Below are 5,411 nucleotides of genomic sequence, written 5' to 3'. Positions count from 1 at the left end.
ATGGGGGTGGGGAAGGGAGAGCCCCAATTGGTAGAAAAAAACCCACAACCCCTTGGGGTTATCCTGCACTTGGAAGAAGAAGTAGAAAAAGGAATAAATATAGTGATAATTTGATTGTTCGTCGCCGTAGTAAATAGACGAGAAAATAGAATTTCTTTTTTCGTCTTTACAAAAAAGAAATAGGAGTTAGCTGTGATACGTTCACTAAAAAAAAATCCTTTTGTAGCCAATAATCTATTAATAAAAATAGAAAAGCTTAATAAAAAAGCAGAAAAAAAAATAATAGTAACTTGGTCCCGTGCATCTACCATTATACCCACAATGATCGGCCATACGATTGCTATTCATAATGGTAAGGAACACTTTCCTATTTATATAATAGATCGTATGGTAGGACACAAATTGGGAGAATTTGTACCTACTTTAAATTTCCGAGGACATGCAAAAAATGATAATCGATCTCGTCGATAATCTTATCTTAAAAAAAATGGATAGATATTTATGATTTATTAGTAGGAGACAAACCTTATGCTAAAGAAAAAAAAAACAGAAGTATACGCTTTAGGTCGACATATATCTCTATCTGCTGATAAAGCAAGAAGAGTAATTGATCAAATTCGTGGACGTTCTTATGAGGAAACACTTATGATACTAGAACTCATGTCTTATAGAGCATGTTATCCAATTTTTAAATTGGTTTATTCTGCAGCAGCAAATGCGAGTTACAATATGGCTTCCAACAAAGCCGATTTAGTAATTAGTAAAGCTGAAGTTAATGAGGGTACTACCGCGAAGAGATTAAAACCTCGAGCTCGAGGACGTCGTTATGCGATAAAAAGAAATACCTGTCATATAACTCTTGTAGTGAAAGATAGATCTCTAAATGCTGACTATGAACAAATGGATTCGTGGATATATGATGATAGATATTAGGGGAGGAGTATGGGACAAAAAATAAATCCACTTGGTTTCAGACTTGGTACAATCCAACGTCATCATTCCCTTTGGTTTGCACAACCAAAAAATTATTCTAAGGGTCTACAAGAAGATCATAAAATAAGAGATTTTATCAAAAATTATGTACAAAAGAATATGAGAATATCCTCCGGCACCGAGGGGATTGCACGTATAGAGATTCAAAAGAGAATCGATTTGATCCAGATCATAATCTTTATGGGATTCCCAAAGTTATTAATAGAAAGTAGACCACGAGGAATCGAAGAATTACAGATGAACCTACAAAAAGAATTTGATTATGGAAACCGAAAACTAAACATTGCTATCACAAGAATTGCAAAACCTTACGGAAACCCTAATATTCTTGCAGGATTTATAGCCGGACAATTAAAGAATAGAGTTTCATTTCGAAAAGCAATGAAAAAAGCTATTGAATTAACTGAACAAGCAGATACAAAAGGGATTCAAGTACAAATTGCAGGACGTATCGATGGAAAAGAAATTGCACGTGTCGAATGGATCAGAGAAGGCAGGGTTCCCCTGCAAACCATTCGAGCTAAAATTGATTATTGTTCTTATATTGTTCGGACTATCTATGGGGTATTAGGTATCAAAATTTGGATTTTTCTAGACAAAGAAGAGGAATAAGAAAACTTGACTTGTTTTTCCCATTGATAGAACAAAAAAAGGGAAACTTCTTCGTTCTTTTTCTGATTAATCAAAACAAGCAATTCTAATTTTTAATTCTTTATAGGGTTGAATAAAAATCCGATTCACCTTTTGATATAATTGCTATGCTTAGTGTGTGACTCGTTGGTTAGGGTTAGGATTAAAAAAAAAGACCAGCCCCATAGTATGAAAACCAACTCATCACTTCGTATTATCTGGATCTAAAGAACCAGACAAAATATGATAAATTGGTCATATCTTTGTAGCAACTGAAATCTTTTAACTTTAATTCTAAGTTTAAAACAATATACAGAAGAAGGGTGTGGATAAACGGAAGGATGAGAGAAAGAGAGAAAAAGAATATCAATATTGCTATAGAATTCCAATATGTAAGGTCTATGTATAAGTCCTCTCAAAAAAACAGTGTAATAAAGCATCAATACTAGTTGATTCATCCATAATGAACTAAATATTAAACGAATCAGAAGAAAGAAATCAAGAGCTTCGAGCCAATAAAGACTAAGAAGGTTGACTCAAGAATAAATTGGATTATTAGCTCCATTGCAAATTCGGACCTAACCATTAAGTACGAGGCGATGGGAACGATGGAACCTGTGAACGCAAAAGATTTTATTGAACAAATGAATCTTAATGATTCGCTAGTCGGGACGGCGAAATGAACCGGAAATCTATTCATCTATTCTGAGAAGTCATGAACAAGTCCTAGCGCGGAAATAGAGATTGCAAGAGTAAATATTCGCCCGCGAAAACTTTATTTTTTTATAAATTTAAAAAAAAAATGTGAATATCTATTTAATATAGATTAAAATCTAAGTGAAATATAGATTAAAATCTAAGTGAAATTCCATTTTGAAGCCTTTTATTCGCGAGGAGCTGAATGAGAAGAAACTCTCACGTCCAGTTCTGTAGTAGAGATGGAATTCCAAAACACCCATCAACTATAACCCCAAAAGAACTAGATTCCGTAAACAACATAGAGGAAGAATGAAGGGAATGGCTTATCGAGGTAATCGTATTTGTTTCGGTAAATATGCTCTTCAGGCACTTGAACCTGCTTGGATCACATCTAGACAAATCGAAGCCGGTCGACGAGCAATGACACGAAATGCACGCCGTGGGGGAAAAATATGGGTACGCATATTTCCAGACAAGCCAATTACCATAAGACCTGCTGAAACACGTATGGGTTCAGGGAAAGGATCCCCCGAATATTGGGTAGCAGTTGTTAAATCGGGTCGAATACTATATGAAATAGGTGGAGTAACTGAAAATATAGCTAAAAGGGCTATTTTAACAGCAGCATCGAAAATGCCTATACGAACTCAATTTATTAGTTCGGGATAAAAAAAAGAACCCACAGAAATGAGTCTTTAGGGATGAAAAAAAGACCACACAGGTCTCTTTTTTTGGACAAACAATATTTCTTTTATTTTCTTCATCCTTTGAATTGGAAGAATAGACTAAAAAATTGATATGATTCAACCTCAGACTTATTTAAATGTAGCGGATAACAGCGGGGCTCGAGAATTGATGTGTATTCGAATCATAGGAGCTAGCAATCGTCGATATGCTCATATTGGTGACGTTATTGTTGCTGTGATCAAAGAAGCATTACCAAACATGTCCCTAGAAAAATCAGAAGTAGTCAGAGCTGTAATTGTTCGTACCTGTAAAGAACTTAAACGTGACAACGGTATGATAATACGATATGATGACAATGCCGCAGTTGTGATTGATCAAGAAGGAAATCCAAAAGGAACTAGAATCTTTGGTGCAATTCCTCGGGAATTGAGACAATTAAATTTTACTAAAATAGTTTCATTAGCTCCCGAGGTATTATAAAATAAAAAGAGATCGTGAAATCTTTATAAAGAAATAAATTAAGAACTAGATTAATTCCTAGATTGTGTCTCACGTATATACCTTTCAACTTCATATTCATAAACCAATAAAAAAAAGAAAAACATGTTAATTATATCCAATTTTGAGACATCAATCATTTTAGTTCATCATGGGTAGGGACACTATTTCTGAGATAATAACCTCTATACGAAATGCTGATATGGATAAAAAACGAGTTGTTCGTATAGCATCTACTAATATTACCGAAAATATTGTTAAAATACTTTTCCGCGAAGGTTTTATCGAAAACGTCAGAAAACATCAAGAAAAAAACAAATATTTTTTGGTTTTAACCCTGCGACATAGAAGGAATAGGAAAAGACCCTATAGAAATTTTTTAAATTTAAAACGGATTGGCCGACCTGGTTTACGAATATATTCTAACTCTCAACGAATTCCTAGAATTTTAGGTGGGATGGGGATTGTAATTCTTTCTACTTCTCGAGGTATAATGACAGACCGGGAAGCTCGACTAGAAAGAATTGGCGGAGAGTTGTTGTGTTCTATATGGTAATCCGTTTAATATCCAACGACTCTCTTTCTATTTGTAAAAAAAAGAAGTTGTCTAATAGCGTTTCTCGTACATTAGTTGATACTTCAAGGGGGCTTTACCTGGAATGAAAGAACAAAAATGGATTCATGAAGGTTTAATTACTGAATCACTTCCCAACGGCATGTTCCGGGTTCGGTTAGATAATGAAGATCTGATTCTAGGTTATGTTTCAGGAAAGATCCGACGTAGTTTTATACGGATATTGCCAGGCGATAAAGTAAAAATTGAAGTAAGTCGTTATGATTCAACGAGAGGACGTATAATTTATCGACTCCGAAACAAGGATTCGAAAGATTAGGTGCTTTTTATTCAATACGACTCAAGATGAAAAATTTCAAGAAACTTATTTTCTACCAAGAAGTAGATTCAGAATTAAGATAAGGAATGATAAATATGAAAATAAGGGTTTCCGTTCGTAAAATTTGTGAAAAGTGTCGACTAATCCGTAGGCGGGGGCGCATTATAGTAATTTGCTCCAACCCCAGACATAAACAAAGACAAGGATAATCAGACTCGCTAAAGGGTTCAATGTAAAAATAATAAATCTCTTTTGACATGAAATGGATATATCCATATATTTCGGACTCAGATTTATGAGATGCTAAAATATGGCAAAAGCTATACCGAGAATTGGTTCGCGTAGGAATGTACGTATTGGTTCACGTAAGAGTGCACGTAGAATACCAAAGGGAGTTATTCATGTTCAAGCAAGTTTCAATAATACCATTGTCACAGTTACAGATGTACGGGGTCGAGTGATTTCCTGGTCCTCCGCCGGTACTTGTGGATTCAAGGGTACGAGAAGAGGCACACCTTTTGCCGCTCAAACTGCAGCAGCAAATGTTATTCGTACAGTAGTTGATCAAGGTATGCAACGAGCAGAAGTCATGATAAAAGGTCCCGGTCTCGGAAGAGACGCAGCATTACGCGCTATTCGTAGAAGTGGTATACTATTAACTTTCGTACGAGATGTAACCCCTATGCCACATAATGGCTGTAGACCTCCGAAAAAAAGACGTGTGTAGGAAATGAATAGTGAAGAAATTTCAAAAGAAACAAGAGAAATAAATGATTCAAATTCAATCAAATAAAATAATATTACTATGGTTCGAGAGAAAGTAACAGTATCTACTCGGACACTACAGTGGAAATGTGTTGAATCAAGAACAGACAGTAAACGTCTCTATTATGGGCGCTTTATTCTCTCTCCACTTATGAAAGGACAAGCCGACACAATAGGCATTGCGATGCGAAGAGCTTTGCTTGGAGAAATAGAAGGAACATGTATCACACGTGTAAAATCTGAGAA

The 5,411-nt window shown here is 35.3% G+C and overlaps 1 long non-coding RNA gene across 1 annotated transcript; it reads right to left on the bottom strand.

Annotated features, from left to right (window-relative positions):
* Positions 1-782: 782 nt before the first annotated feature.
* LOC142535570 (uncharacterized) lies at positions 783-2,823 on the bottom strand. Its single transcript, XR_012817609.1, has 2 exons — positions 2,587-2,823; positions 783-1,754 (listed from the first exon to the last, which is right to left on the bottom strand). It is a non-coding gene; the product is annotated as an uncharacterized LOC142535570 (long non-coding RNA).
* Between the last annotated feature and the right edge of the window lie 2,588 nt (positions 2,824-5,411).

The sequence above is a fragment of the Primulina tabacum genome, unplaced genomic scaffold (assembly GCF_025594145.1).
Source record: "Primulina tabacum isolate GXHZ01 unplaced genomic scaffold, ASM2559414v2 Contig1073, whole genome shotgun sequence".
Lineage (NCBI taxonomy): Eukaryota > Viridiplantae > Streptophyta > Magnoliopsida > Lamiales > Gesneriaceae > Primulina > Primulina tabacum.
This window is presented reverse-complemented; position numbering and strand designations above follow the sequence as displayed.